This window comes from Amblyomma americanum, chromosome 2, assembly GCF_052857255.1.
Source record: "Amblyomma americanum isolate KBUSLIRL-KWMA chromosome 2, ASM5285725v1, whole genome shotgun sequence".
Taxonomy (NCBI): domain Eukaryota; kingdom Metazoa; phylum Arthropoda; class Arachnida; order Ixodida; family Ixodidae; genus Amblyomma; species Amblyomma americanum.
In genome coordinates this window covers 150,317,563-150,334,132 of record NC_135498.1, presented here as the reverse complement: position 1 = coordinate 150,334,132, position 16,570 = coordinate 150,317,563, and the positions used below count along the sequence as shown (strand labels likewise).

Genomic DNA, 16,570 nt, shown 5'->3' with positions numbered 1-16,570 from the left:
ATTTATATGCAGTGCACAAATGAGTCAGCGCGTTGTTGTCTGTGTACAAAAACTAATATACGCAAGAATATTTAGAAAACAATGCAGTAGCGTTTACCACGACAATGAGTGCTAAGCACAGAACACGGAAAGTTCGTAGGTTGCTTAATTACGATTACCAGATGACACTGCTGTAGCACTGGGTCTTGTGAGTTTCACTGCTTCTATTATGCGGCCATTTCATGCGGTTTTCTGCATACTCGTCTGATAACGCTTCCACGCGCACGGATAGAAGATGATGAAGGCCACGTTTTCAATCTACAGCGTGAGAGACCGGCACTTTAACACGAGTGAACGTGGGTACCTGACGAAGACGACAGCATAGCAAGCACAGCTCGATAGCTTGGCAGTTTGCACAGGTACGATGTTAAGATTACTCCCAACTGATTGTTCATCTGAGGGAAGTGTATGAACCGACCGACTTTAAACCGGAGTGGAACTCTTTTTTGATGATGTGCTCAGCCTTAGCTCGCGTCTAGTGCTCTGTTGCTCTGCCTTTTTGCGATGTGTTTTGTGGCGTTTCCTGAATGGTTTGCAAATAATTTAGGTAATGGAAATAAAATATCTTTTAAACGTAATTAATACCACGCTTAAAAAAAGACTATCGATAGTGTAGTGGTGTGAAGCAGCGGCCAGCGGAGAAGATATTTTAGCGCCGCCGCGGGTTCGGATCCTGCTCCTCTAGCTATGAAGTTTTTTATTTCTTTACTGTCTTCCCTCAGTGCAGTGCCGGCTTTCCACTGCAGTGAGGCTCTTATGCTGTCGCTTAAAATAAAACATCATTCAGCCAACTTCAATACCAAACTGGTTGCTAAAATGCAGCATTTGGGCTGAATAATGATAAACACTAGCTCTCCGAGTCTAGAGTGAACTTTTCCGGTGGTTGCCATTTTAGTGCCCTAGCGCTTCCACTCCGCCGAAAAGCGGTTGTCTGTCTGTCTAAAGACTGCTTCTAGCACGTGGGCCACGTTGGTCACGTGACGTTGTGACGTCATCACAAGCTGCCCACCGGATTGCGAGCAAACTGCCCACCGTGGCAGTTCAATTAATGATTAGTCGCGAGAGATTCCTCAACAACCACATGGGTCTTACAAGCCCCACCAGCACCTGCCATCGTAGGGCAGTGGCGCGTAGCTCAAGTGCTTCACCTCTATGCCAGGAGTGGAAACAGAGCTGTCAGGGATCTGTGAATATAGAGAATGACCATTTCTACCGAATACAAGTCTAAATTCATGCAATATCATGCAAACGTATGCCATATGATATATCAACCAAAGTAAGCCATGCAAAACCAAGGCTAATGGTGCTAGAGCACAATAATATGTGGTTAACCCCAAGCTAAGCCGCCCGTGATTTTTTTGCTTCCTCGTATTCACATTATCCAAACGCTAAGTGTGAATTCCCTACCATGCTTGCAAGAAATTTGGTTCATAAAATCAGGCGTGCGATTACATGATCACATGTCTCACCAGAGACAGAAATAAACCAAGAGATGTTACTGTTATTTGGAGAGCAGTACAACTTTTTTTTAGCTCGTTGTAAAATGCAAGGCACAGCGAGCGATGATTCAGACCAAGGTGATTAAGCTGCTGTTTTATTTTTTTTTTTGGTAAGACTATAGCAATTATTTTTGCCTACCACATCTCGGCCCCGCTTTCCTATACTGATTCCAGCGAGAATAGAAAATAGAAAGAAGATACGACTGCACTGAACTACTCGTAGTGTTAATGAAAAGATTCCACACTAACGCCACACACAGGCTTTGATTTGACAATGAAATGTTTGTACAACAAGAATTTTTTTGCGCTGCAGCCAGTTCTTTGAGACCTTACTGAGCTGAAATCGGACTTCGTTTCGGGAAACAAGGCTTAGAACTTGGAAATTCAGCAGCCTTACTAGGTATCATTTCTACATGTTTTACTCTACACTCTGATCATCTGACAGACTCGGTGCTGTTAATGAAAATGTTGACTGCGATGCCACGGTTCCCGTTGGACCGGCGCGCCCTCACCACCCGGCCAGTGCCCCCTTGTTAGCGTACTATACAGGATGTTTCACCAGACTTTACACAATTTTTAAAAATCGGCTTTTTGAGTTAGAAGAGCACTTTTTTCGGCATAGCATTGTTAGCGGTGCAGTATACTACGGCGACGGAAAAGGCGAGCGGCTCCCCGCCTTTCGTTTTGGCCTCTTGTACCTCCAGACTGCAGGAACTATTGCTTTCCCGGGAACCTTCACCCTAGGAATTAACGCATTAAAACAGGAATTCACGACGGGCTACACCGACAAAAAACGTTAGCCCGGAGTGCGGTTCGCTCCCCCACCCGCGCCCTCAGGACGTGCATCTTGCCCTCCCTAGCCCTCACCTCACCATGTGTTTCCTTCCCCACCCTCGTCCTCACGATTTTTCATGAGCTCATCCTCACTCACCCTCATCACCGAATGAAATCCTCATGAGGTGAGGGTGAGGACGCCCCCTCATGAGGGCTCGCCGTCGTGAGGACGCCCATCTCTGGGTGCGAAAGAATCAAAAGGTGTGGCATACACGCGAATATAGAGGAGATGCAAAAAAGAAGCAAAACAAAGCATAGAGAATTTTCCGTCGATACACCACAGAGGAAAACTTAATAAATTTTAAACAGGCGAGGGCCAAAGTTTGATATATCCGTCGTAATCCTGAGAATGCTAAATGGCAAGGTTATATATCTTTCATAAAGAGTTCCACTACATCAAAAAATATGTAGGAGCAAGTTCGCAAACTTGATGACAAGTTCTCCACTTTTGCATTTCCTTTCCTGACACGCCCTGATGCACAAACAAATATTCACGAACAGGCCGACATACTTGGGGAGCACTTCTCCCATGCTTCTAGTTCACTACACTACACTGAATCTTTCTTTAAGTACAAAAACATAGGAGAAAAACAGACTTCCAACGAGGGGTTACACTAACGAGCTTTACAATGGTTTGATGACAGTGCCTGAACTTCATAGAGTATTAACTAACGGGAAACAGACTGCACCAGGAAATGACAAGGTACGTTATCAAATATTAGCACATTTGGCAGAACATGCGATAGAAGCACTCTTGAATTTTTTTAACAAAATCTTGGTGTCGAGGAAAATTCCCGAGGCTTGTCAAAACTCGCAACCTCTCCTACTAGTTACAGGCCAATAGCGCTTACCAGCTGCCTTGCCAAGTCCTTCGAAAGCATAGTCAATATGAGGTTAATGTCTTTTTTTTTAATCTCGCGAAATGCTCGACCTCTACCAGTGCGGTTTCAGAAAAGCTTGTTCAACGGTGGACCATCTTGTCAGGCTTGAAAACGCTGTCCAAGAAGCATTCATACTTAGACAACACTGTTTGGCGGTTTTATTTGATATGGAAAAAAGCATATTACACAACCTGGAGGTTTGGGGTTCTCCGCGACCTGGTAGATCTGGGTATTCGCGGCAGAATGTAAACTGCCTGAAAGATTTCTTGTCAAAACACACATTTCAAGTCTGCCTCGGTTCAACCCTCTCAAAAAACTTCACTCAGGAGAACGGTGTACCTCAGGGATGCATTCTAAGCACTACACTTTTTATCGTAAAAATTAATTCCTTAGCCAGAGCTTTCCCAAAGTCTATTATATATTGGGTTTACGTAGATGACCTCCAAATTGCGTGCACACGGTCCAGCTCATCAACATGTGAAAGATGAATACAGCTCACATGAAACAAACTTATTAATCGGGCAGACAAAAATGGTTTTGGGTTTTCCCCACAAGAAACAGTTGCCATCCTTTTACCTCTCAGGAGCGGCCTGCATCCCGATCCCACCCTGCACTTGAATGAAGCCGTTTTCCCAATAAAACAAGAACATAAATTTTTAGGTGCAACATTCGACAAATAGCTCACACTCCTCCCACACAGAAATAAATTAAAAGTCAAAGCCTCTCGAGCTCTAAACATGCTTAAATTGTTCTCACGAAGGCACTGGGGTTTCGATAGGACTTGTCTTTTGCAACTTACCGCTCAGTACTTTGTTCTACCTTAGACTATGGATGCATAGTTTATGGATCGGCGAGGCAATCGTACCTTAAACGGCTGGATGCAGTTCATAATTTAGCTTCGCGTCTCTCCACCGGCGCATACAGGACGTCACCCATAAGCAGTCTTTATGTGGAAACTAACGAACTATCACTTACAGACGGAATAACCATGCTCACATGCTCGTGAATTTTAAAAACCGTTGACTGTCCAAACACCTATGTTACCCCATAGTCACACAGTGCCATCAAAAACACTGTTTAACAAGAAACCTCTAGCAATAACGCCACTCCTCTTGCGTTTAGAAGATATGTGCCAAAACCTCGGCGTACTAGACACATTACCTGCCATTGTTCGAAGTCGAGATCCGCAGCCTCAATGGTACAATTTTCCTGCAATTTGTGATTTCACTCTTACACAGTTCCGGTGAAAACAAAACCGACAGCAACATACAAGAATTTCTTGCATTCGAGGAAAAATACAGCACTTTTATGGCATTTTACACTGATGGTTCACAAACGGATGTTTACGCAAGAAGCGTAGTGGTGCGAGGGAATTCGGAAGAAATAGTTCGACTACTACAGTGTTCATCCATCTTCCCTGCGGAATGCTACACGTTATGTGTATTTATACAGACTCTTTATGTGTACTTACAGCTTTCCACTCTGGAAACGCAATCACTCTTATACTTGGTGATATCAAACAACATAGTAACAGCGACAGCTTGAGGTCAAAACCTAAAACTCTGCTGGGGCGTGAGTCACGACGAAATAAAAGGCAACGAGAGAGCAGATTTGTGTGCTGAATATGGTTATGGCAAGGACATAAAAAAAGTAAATGTACGCTTTAATGATTGCATGAAACTAGCACAACAGAAATTAAGGACTAAATAGCCGTCGTATTGGAACGGCAAAGTGAATAATAAACTACACTTGGTAAAGCCGATTCTGGGTGAATTTGAGTCGTGTGTGCTGTAGGAACGTTTTAAGGAAGCGATTTTATGCCGTCTCAGGATAGGCCACACATACCTTACGCGCAACTTCCTGCTAACAAAAAATGACCAACCTGTTTGCGAAGAACGTGGAGAGGAACTTCCGGTTAATCATTTTTTTTCTCATGTGTGAAACTGGAAAAACTAAGGAAAACTACTTTACTCAGTTTTATAATGAAAGCATTCCATTTCACTCAACACTGCTTTTAGATAATGGCATTGTTAACATACCTTCTGTTTTTAGCTTTTTAAACTTTTTAAAGGAAGCAGGCGTACTTGAAAAACTGTAAATCTTGAACCACTGGTTCGCTTTATTACATGATACACTTCAACCACTTTCTCATTCCTGAGAAGACGGTTGAAGTTTTTATTTGATTGGTTGGGGGCCTCAGGATCCTTGCCCAGCCAAGTATAGCCGCTGAGGCTACCTTACCTTCTTTTAAGACATTTACTATTAGCGATTTACAGATTCCTTGTCCTCTATTATTACTAGACAGTACAATGTTTCTAGGCCATCTACACCATCGACGATTTTTCGTATTCCTAAACATTCTACAGGAATCTTAATCTATGCCCTGAGCTTGGCGCATAATGGCCTTAGCGGTCCATGTGCCATAAAACCCAACACAACATTCAAACTATTAGGAAAACTGAACGACGACAATGAGATAAGTGCTTAGTGGGCACATGCGCGTGCAACGTATTGCGAACAATTTTCAAACATTAGAAACCTGAGCGCTATGCTCGCAGGCTACTACAGGAATTTCACATACCGCTTTCATGCTACGTAATAGTGCTAGCGAAAAAGCAATTGACTGATGGATAAAACCATCCCTCGTTTATTACTTCATACCTGGGGAGCTTCACGTGTATTCTAAAATAAATAAATAATACCGCCTTGAACGATATTGTTTTAATCACGCGCTTAGAAGCAGCATCGTGAACAAAATTGTGAGATAAGGAAATACGCAGGGAATCAAAAAGAAATATGTAGATAGGTATGCTTCTGCTCTCTTCTAGCGTGGTTATTTACTGAGAATATAAATTTTCAAATCTTATTCCAGCCTCCAAAAAAAGCAAAAATAAGTAATGGATATCATGAAAAATAAAACGTCGGCTCTCGCGTTCACGCAGCAAGCAAACAAAAATAATTTTGAAGAAATAGCTAGGGGTCTTGAATTACATTGTTATACATTGTGCGTTGTGAGTGAAAAGTGTAAATACTTCAGGATCTTGGAAATATGTCTGCGATGGGCGACATTTTATCACCTAAGAATAAAGAGCGTAAAGTACAAAACAGTTTAAAACACAAATAATTTACGTAATACACTGCGACAGACACTACTAGAAAAACACCCTTTCAGAGAATAAGGCTGTGGGAGAATATCGTAATAAGGATGTCTTCCTGAAAATTCTTTCTGCCACACTTGCTTGCAAAGTCACAACGAGAACATTAGGACAAAGCATCATGCCACAGCGAAAGAAGCTTTATCCGCTTCGTTATTAACAATTATGATGATCACGAGAATCAATTCAGCCATTGCAGTGTACAGGAAGACCCATAGGTGATGTCATGTCGAAAGTGCCATCTTCCTTGGAAAAAAATACTCCCGCAGTACTTTACGAGCTCACCTCTGTTCCTAACACGACTTGTATTTCACCGGTGAAAAGTGATTCCGTTGAAAACAGACTGAAATGTAAACATCGGATGAAGGTTTTCGTTTTCGGTTGTCACTCGCGAATCACCAAATATACAGTTAACGGGGTATTCCTCGCATTGCTGTCAAGGTTCGTAATAGGCAAAGTTGAAGTTTATTTTGACACTAAGTTTTGCGAGGAAGACCAGGGAAAAAGCTGTATAAAGAGCTTGAGGGATCCTGGCTTCTCTTTTAAGGCGCGCTCACACTAGCGGGAAGCTTCCCGCAGCGGTACAGCGTCAACGTCGACGCTGCCTCGCAGCTCCTCGGAATGACGCTCACACTGCGCGCGTTTTCTCGCTGCGGTTGTCTTGGAATGTGGAGAGAGGAGGCGTTGAGGGAGGACCCGAACGAGCAGAAAGAGAAGGGGATAGTCACGTGACACCAGAGAAGACCGCCTGCAGCTTGCAGGCGTCGCGACGGTGAGTGGCGACACCGCGGGTTCCCGAGCATCCGCAGGGACATCCCCGCAAGGGGATGATGGTGAACTGTGCATCACCACGGACCCGAGCACACGCGCCTCGCCGTGCGTGGCATCGCCGTGTCCGGGGAAAAGGGGATCCTGGTGGTTGAGCCGATGCCGAGCGTTTGGACCCTTAAGGCCCCTTGGCGGAGGCAACACACCACTTTGGCCCCAGCTTTCTGCAGACGGCACCTCCGGCCTGACCCGACCGGGGGGAATCGGCAGTCGCCTTTTCCTATCCTCCTCTTCATCTTTAACTTCCCCATCTCTGTCTCACAACTCTCCTATATCCTACTCGCTTCTTGGTTTTTCCTTTTTTCCTGGCGGCGAGGGTTAACCTTGTGTGACCAACTACCCTGAGTTGCGTCATATTTGGTTATAGTTGAGGTGTACAGCTGGCGTGGGCAGGACTTGCTATCAAGTTCCTGTCCCGTCCCCTTGTTGGACTCCGTGGTGGGTGGCTGGCACCATGACCGAAAAACAAAGTTTTTTTATGGCTCCCCAACTTTCAAAACCTGATCGCTCTCTCAAAAGAGGGCGGAACGAGGCAGACAACTTCTTTCAAAAAAGAAAAGTAACTTTCCCCAAATATCATGTGATCCACAGTGAACAACAAGATAAACAGTCAAGAATAATATCCCCCTTCCTTGTGTCAAAGTGCTTGACTGAAACCCTCGGCATTGGCTATAAGCTGTCAAAAATGGCCAGCGGCGACTTATTGCTCGAACTGTGTGACTGTCCAACATTCTAAGCTCTCCAACCTAACCTCCATAGGGGAAATCCCGGTCTCCGTGACTCCTCATCGCTCACTAAACACTGTCCGAGGCGTAATATCGGAAAACGATTTTCTTCACATAACTGAAAAAGAAATGCTCGAAGGGCTCATCGACCAAGACGTCATAGATGTCCACCGAATCAAAATCCGTAAGGACAACCAGGAAATAGACACAAAACACATGATCCTGACGTTCAACACCAGCACCCTGCCCGACACAATCGACGTGGGATATTTGAAAATCAATGTAAGACCATACATACCAAACCCTCGCAGGTGTTTCAACTGCCAAAGGTTCGGCCACGGCTCACAGAGCTGCCGCGGTCGTAAAACTTGCGCAAAATGTGCCTCGAACGATCACCAGTCTGATGTATGTGACGCAGCCCTGTGCTGTGCAAACTGTGAAGGAGAACATGCTGCATACTCCAGGGCGTGTCCGTCCTGGAAGAAAGAAAAAGAGATAATCACCATAAAGACAAAAGAAAATATTTCTTTTAAAGAAGCGAGAAGGCGTTTTGCGCTTACAAACACATTCTCCTTCACAGCAAAACAAAACTTCGTTGATGTGGTGCGCAGGGGCGTAGCACCACACAGCACTCCGGCACCTGCGAAGGCCGCTTCCACCGAGCCTATGGCAGGGCCATCCACGCCCCAGGCAGGGTCAGCGAAAGCTGCCCTGTCACTGCCAAAGCAGGGACCGCCGGTCCATGGGTCGGCATCCCGCAGGACGTCCCCCCGTCGGGAGAGTCCTGAAACTAACACAACCGCGGCTGCGCGGTCCTCCAGCACCTCTGTTGAGGTGATGGATACAACACCCACTCCGCCTCCATTACAGCTGCGGAACAGCTCTGTTGAGCGAAAAAAAGACAGGCCCCTCATAACGGGCCCACCACATAAGTAAATCCTCTTTCATTTTCTCTCAAAAACACTAGCATGGCTTTTTTAAGTCAATGGAATTGCAGAGGACTTATGCGGAATTATAGTGACATAACACATATTTTAGGGTCAATGTTACCCATAGTTTTATGTCTTCAGGAGACCAATCTTGGTCCACAACATGTGCATATCCTGAAACATTATCAAACTTTTAGACGCGATCGCGAGCAGGCAAATCGACTCTCAGGAGGCGTCGCAATTGTCGTCCAAAGCGGCGTCCCTGTTCGAGAAATCAAGCTCAATACAAAACTTGAGGCGGTTGCAGTCAGCATCGTCAGCTATAAAACACTAACAATCTGTTCCGTATACATTCCTCCACATTTTACATTAACAGTCCATGATCTAGAAGAATTGATAGATGAACTTCCAGAGCCATATCTGGTAGTTGGGGATTTTAACGCTCTCTCCCCTTTTTGGGGAAGCGAGCGCTGCGACTCTAGGGGGCAAACAATCGAAGATTTTATCCTCTCAAATAACATCTGTCTTTTAAATACAGGAAAAGCAACTTACTGTTGCCCAAGCTCGGCAAAAATGAGCTTTCTCGATTTAGCTTTCGCATCACTATCGCTTTTTACCGATTTTAAATGGGATGGCTTAAATGACCCTCTGGGAAGTGATCACCTACCTATTATCATCAGCCTCTCATTGTCTACTGCAGTCATCCCCACAAAACCACGGCGCTGGAAACTTCACCTCGCCGACAGGTCACTTTTTACAGCTAATGACACACTAGAAAAAGAATATTGTGAAGACCTCACCATCGACAAAATTAACGAAAGGTTTACTACATGCATAATACCGGCCGCTACACTAGCCATACCACAAACAACAGGACTCGTACACAAAAAACATAAAGTATGGTGGACACAAGAATGCACATTGGCAAAGAAACAACAAAATAAAGCTTGGGGCTCTCTGCGTCGGTATCCCACAGCGGAGAACTTGATTGCCTTTAAGAGGGCCAAGGCCAGAGCGCGATTCGTTCGGAGAAAAGCCGAGAAATCCTCGTGGCAGAGATATGTGTCCTCAATAAACTGCTCAATGACCTCAAAAAAAAATGTGGGAAAAGGTTCGAAGATTCAGTAGTGACCATACCTCTTTCACACTTCCTCTATTAACTACACCGAGGACACAAACATCATTAGAAGAACAGGCCAACATACTAGGTGAGCATTTTGCTGAAGTTTCCAGTTCGTCCAATTACACAAACACGTTCCAGAAGTACAAAGCAATAGCAGAAAAACAAAAACTTCCATTTGCAGCAGGTATGCACGAGGGCTACAATCAACCCATCACACTCCAGGAATTGATTAAGGCATTATCTTCTGGTAAAAAGACAGCAACAGCCCTAGATAATGTGCATTACTCTATGCTTGCCCATCTCTCTGAGGCTGCCGTGCAGGCATTGTTGAAATTCTTTAACAAAATATGGACAACTGGAAATATACCTGAGGACTGGAAGAAAGCAATAATAGTACCTTTTCTGAAACCCGGAAAACAACCAACAAGTCCTAACAATTACAGACCGATAGCCTTCACCAGCTGCAGCGCTAAATCTTTCGAAAGCATAGTAAACATTAGACTGACCTTCACACTTGAATCTCGTCGACTCTTAGATTTACATCAATGTGGATTTAAGAAAGCATGCTCGACCACTGATCACCTTGTCCGCCTAGAAAACACCATCCGGGAGGCGTTCATCCACAAACAGCACTGTATCGGGGTCTTCTTCGATTTGGAGAAGGCCTATGATACCGCGTGGAAGTTCGGCATCCTCCATGACCTAGCAGAGCTAGGGATCCGCGGCAAGATGCTGAACTGCTTGAACGACTTCCTGACTAACCGCACATTCAGAGTCCGTCTGGGAGCAACTCTATCAATGACATTCACCCAAGAGAATGGCGTACCCCAGGGATGCATTTTAAGTACGACACTCTTTATAGTAAAAATGAATTATTTGGCCAAAGTAATACCTAAGTCCGTAATGTATTCAGTTTATGTAGATGACATACAGATAGCATACACTTCTCCCAACATACTGTCCTGCGAGAGACAAATACAAATCACACTAACCAAACTGGCTGCTTGGGCAGCGAAAAATGGATTCAAGTTCTACCCTCAAAAAACAGTAGCTGTGTTGTTGTCATTACGACGAGGCCTACAGGTAGATCCCAATCTGTGCTTGAATCAAACCACACTGCCAAGTCAAACAGGAACATAAATTTTTTGGCGTCTCTTTGACAAGAAACTTACATTTCTGTCACACATTAACAACCTGAAAAAGAAAAAAGCATCCCAAGTCCTCAATATATTAAAGGTACTCTCGCGAAAACGGTGGGGGTCCGATAGAGCATGCCCATTGCAAATATATCGCTCTTTGGTGCGCTCCAAGCTGGACTACGGGTGCGTGGTATATGGTTCGGCAAGAGCATCCTACTTGAAACGACTGGACCCTGTTCATAATATTGGTTTGCGCCTATCAACTGGAGCATATAGATCATCCCCGGTAAATAGTCTTTACGTTGAAGCTAATGAGCCCACAATAGAGGATAGAAGAGTCACACTAACATGCACGTACATCCTAAAAACCTGTTCTCTCCCTAAACATCTCTGCTATCCCATTGTTACCAAGTGCCCATCTAGGAGATTATTCAATAATAAACCACATTTTATCAGGCCACTAATAATGCGCTTTGAAGATAAATGTGAAGACTTAGCAGTGCTGGACGCCCTACCTAATATTGCACAAAGACATGAATATCTACCACCATGGTACAGCCTTCCTTCGGTGTGTGACTTCACACTGACACACGTAAACAAAGGGAAAATACCACACGAGCACATACTGCAAGAGTCCTTTGCACTACAAGAAAAATATAACACTTACACTGAATTTTACACTGATGGCTCAAAAACAGAAAGTCATGTCGCAAGTGCAGTAATTCAAGGAACAAATGAAAAAATGATACGATTGCCACAGTATGTATCGGTATTTACTGCGGAGTGTTATGCCATCTTTGTAGCTGTAGAACAAATAGTAAAACAAAACATAAAAAATAGCATCATTTACACCGATTCACTGAGTATGCTAAAAGCGCTGCATTCTACAAACGCTGCTGAACCCATAATAGGAAAAATCATACATAACAAGTTAAAATTACAAAGCAAAAACATAACATTATTTTCTGCTGGGTCCCTAGTCATGTTGGAATTTTAGGTAATGAGAGAGCAGATGCTTGCGCAGCACAAGCTAGAATTGGCCATATAAAACAAGTTAACATACCACAGAGGGATTTTTCAAAATTACTGCACAGTAAACTCAGGAATAAATGGCAGATTGCATGAGAAGAACAAACAAACAACAAACTACATTCTATAAAACCTGTTTTGGGAGAATGGAGATCATGTACACATCAGGAGCGTTTCATAGAAGTTATTTTGTGTCGACTACGCATTGGACACACACACCTTACTCACAACTTCTTACTGACAAAAAAGACAATCCTCTCTGCGAAATGTGTGGCGATGAACTCACGGTAAAGCACATTTTATTTGTATGCAAAAAACTGGAACAACTGAGGAAAAAATATTTCACAACATTGTACAATGAATACATCCCACTACACCCCATGTTACTTTTAGGAGATCACGCACTGGTTGATTTTTCAAGCATTTTTAAATTTCTCAGAGAAGCCAATGTTTTATACAAACTTTAGATATAAAAAGCGTAACTTTTAACAAAAGCTCTAACTGTGTGTTTGGCGCATCATAGCCTCAGTTGCTTTTGCGCCATTAAAATCAATATAACTAACTAACTAACTAACTAACTAACTAACTAACTAACTAACTAACTAACTAACTAACTAACTAACTAACTAACTAACTAACTAACTAACCAGAGAAAACTGGAAAGCGCGCCTTTTTCCCGCGTCGTCGTCTTGGTCGTCTGCTAGCTCTCCTCCCGTCGCCCTTTTTGTCTCGAGGATGGCTGGTTCGAACGATGAGCTGTTGGCTACGGTAAACGTACTTATACTTTTGAAAAAGACATAGCGCATGAAGACAGGACAGTGCAGAGACTGTTGCAGGTGATCAAGATTCGAGCCACGTTGGCCGAAGGGGCACCACCTTTAGCAGGCTGCGAGGTTGTCCCAGGCTGGGGCTTCGCCCGCGAGGGGCGCAGCGGTGTTTACGGAGCTTCTCCCAAGCGAACTCCCCTAAAGAAAGCCGGGCGCCAGGCCGGGGGACGTTTGTACCCATTTTTACCGGTGGGTGCCCGGCGGTGGGCTTCGAACCATCCACCTCCCGTAGCCGAGACGGGCGCCCTGTCTTCATGCGCTGTCTTTTTCAAAAGTGATGCACCAACAAGCCCAAAGTTCCACCCCATTAAGTACTTATACTTGTTTGTTCGCTGCTTCTGCACCGTCGCTTCTGCACCGTCTCATGTAGCATGTACATGCTGGCAAAGCAGCCGCCGAGTGCCCGGCCGGCCGGCCGGCCGGCCGGACGCGCGCAGCCTCCGCCTCCGCCGACGGGGTCACTGAACAGGGACCGACGTCACGGTTCACGGTCGGCGCCCAATGGCTGTTCTCGTCAGCGGCACGGGAAAAATAGGTACAGGCGCGCTTACATTAGCGGGAAAACGCGCAACGCAGAACGTTTTCCGCGCGCCTCTTCCCGCACAAGCCGGTTTTTCTCCCGCGGGCAGCCTGCTGTGCCGTCCCGCAGAGCGATGGGTCCGGTACCTATTTTTCCCGTGCCGCTGACGAGAACAGCCAATGGGCGCCGACCGTGAACCGTGACGTCGGTCCCAGCTCAGTGACCCCCGTCGGCGGAGGCGGAGGCTGCGCGCGTCCGGCCGGCCGGCCGGGCACTCGGCGGCTTCTTTGCCAGCATGGACACGCTACTTGAGACGGTGCAGAAGCGACGGTGCAGAAGCAGCGATCAAACAAGTATAAGTACTTAATAGGGTGGAACTTTGGGCTTGTTGGTGCATCACTTTTGAAAAAGACAGCGCATGAAGACAGGGCGCCCGTCTCGACTACGGGAGGTGGATGGTTCGAAGCCCACCGCCGGGCACCCACCGGTAAAAATGGGTACAAGCGTCCCCCGGCCTGGCGCCCGGCTTTCTTTAGGGGAGTTCTCTTGGGAGAAGCTCCGTAAACCCCGCTGCGCCCCTCGCGGGCGAAGCCCCAGCCTCGGAAAGCCCCAGCCTCGGACAACCTCGCAGCCTGCTAAAGGTGGTGCCCCTTCGGCCAACGTGGCTCGAATCTCGATCACCTGCAGCAGTCTCTGCACTGTCCTGTCTTCATGCGCTATGCCTTTTTCAAAAGTATAAGTACGTTTACCGTAGCCAACAGCTCATCGTTCGAACCAGTCATCCTCGAGACAAAAAGGGCGACGGGAGGAGAGCTAGCAGACGATCAAGACGACGACGCGGGAAAAGGGCACGCTTTCCAGTCTTCTCTGGTGTCACGTGACTATCCCCTTCTCTTTCTGCTCGTTCGGGTCCTCCCTCAGCGCCTCCTCTCTTCACATTCCAAGACAACCGCAGCGAGAAAACGCGCGCAGTGTGAGCGTCATTCCCAGGAGCTGCGAGGCAGCGTCGACGTTGACGCTGTGCCGCTGCGGGAAGCTTCCCGCTAGTGTGAGCGCGCCTTTACCAGACCCATCGCTCTGCGGGACGGCACAGCAGGCTGTCCGCTGGAGAAAAACAGGCTTGTGCGGGAAGCGGCGCGCGGAAAACGTTCTGCGTTGCGCGTTTTCCCGCTAATGTGAGCGCGCCTTTCCAAAGCATTGACGGTGGCAGAAGCACGAGAACAAGGAACAGATAATGGGAAAAATGGGAACATCATGAAAGCATATGCATCATATAATACATATGTACTTGTAGATAAAAAATAAATATCAGAATGCAGCACGCAGGAAAAAAAAGGCTACAGGCGGGGGGGGGGGGGGGGGAGAGGGGTGCTAACGACAATAGCAACATAAACCTACATGAACTTTTTCGCAATTTTTGTAGAGAAACGTCGGACAACTCAAGATTGTCACGGCAGGGCGGCTGGTTCAATAACTTAAGTCAAGTGTATTCCAACATCTGATGGCCATAATTGGTACGATATGTCTTAACATTCCAAGGCTCTATGCTGCGCATATCATACACTGTTTTGCTTTTCTCAAAACCAGCCTAACCAGTTATCGTGCAACAAGAGAAAGAAGTGTGCAACAAGAATACTACCATACAAGTTATACATTATGCCAGCAAATGGCTGAGAGGCCACGTAAAAAAAAAAACTGGAGGACGCTTAAGATGCACCTTTAAGAGTGAAACGCGACAGCGTGTCGCAGCACTGCCAGGGAGTCCACGGAACGCCATCGCCCGTTCGGCGCGACGCCTTGCCCGTTAGACAAATCGTTCTGCTACGTGCGGTGAAACGGACGCGCGGAGCGGCAAACCACGTAGAAGCGCTGCCAGGCGCCTTGCCGAAACGCGCTGGACTCAAGTTGCAGCCGTAGTTCGTCGGCACATCGTTCTCGACATACCCGGTGCCACAAACGCCAGCATAGCTTCCACGCCGAACGAACGGGCAGCAAGCCGTAAGCTTCATGGTGAACGCGCTTTGGATGTGCGCTGCTTTGTTCGCCGCTCACCGCGTGATTCCTGCGTGCCCGCACGGCCCCACTGCGTCCGAACGAGACGAACGGGAGGCGCTGCCGTCGCGCGCCAATATGTTTGGGCAGTGGCGTACTTTGCGAGGAGGAGGAAGAGGGATTTTTCGGTCATGGCCAACGCCGCCGACGACACCGGCTTTTCTGCGACACGGGGCCCTTAACGGTGCCGCGTTAAAAGGGCACACGAAAACGCTGCTATCCGTGTTCCGCGCAGTGGCTTAGAAAGCATAATTCAGTATCTTCTCGAAGCACGCAAAGTGCTGGTTGCAAAAGGAACCACTTTCTTTCGTCGCGATATCGTCGTGCCGTGTTATTACCTCCAATAAGGTCGATCCGCTGGCGCCGACGATACCGAAAAGTACTTAACGATGCCCACTACATACGCTTCTCTAGCCAACCTTGCTGCCCCCGCCGAGCGAGAAGACGCTCGCGCGCGGTGCAGCGTTCGAGTCCGTTTGTTCCATACATGTTTTGCGCAATTTTTGGGTAGCTTATGGGCAGCAGCATGGCAGGTCTACGCCTGTACGACAGCAAGTTTGAGCGAAGCCAGCGTCAGGGATACAGGGAGGGAGACCGTGAACGAACTCCAGCGCGCACAAAGCATGCCCGGGCAAGTGAATCCGGACAGTCCTTACTGCCTGATTACATGAAATCGGCCTGCATACACAGAGTACATTGACGTCACAAAGGTCGACCTCCCTTGCACCACTACTGTATCTCGGTCCGTTATGCGGGCCCTTTATGTACGCGCATAGTGTTGTAGGTTGCACGACGCATGGCAGCACGTTTCGCTAATCACCCCCGAAGGAGGAAAAATCTATTAACGCGAGTGGTGGCGCTGATACGACAACCGATAACTCCGCGAATCGTTATGTAAGCATTAGGCTGGTGACGCTAGGCACACAGCTACCAGCACTGTCCTACTTTTATACTGTTTTTCTTCAAAACAACTTGGCCTTTTTCAGCTTC

At 46.5% G+C, this 16,570-nt stretch overlaps 1 protein-coding gene across 4 annotated transcripts in view; it reads left to right on the top strand.

Moving 5' to 3' along the window:
- Positions 1 to 16,570, top strand: part of LOC144121901 (rifampicin phosphotransferase-like) — a 212,446-nt gene that overhangs the window by 43,831 nt on the left and 152,045 nt on the right. The window contains exon 1 of one of the 4 annotated variants that reach the window (XM_077655348.1): positions 377 to 398. The exons of the other annotated variants lie outside the window; for them this stretch is intronic. The gene's annotated coding sequence lies outside the window, so the exon portion shown is untranslated. Of the gene's footprint in view, positions 1 to 376; positions 399 to 16,570 lie in introns of those variants that run through there. 4 annotated transcript variants of the gene reach the window in all.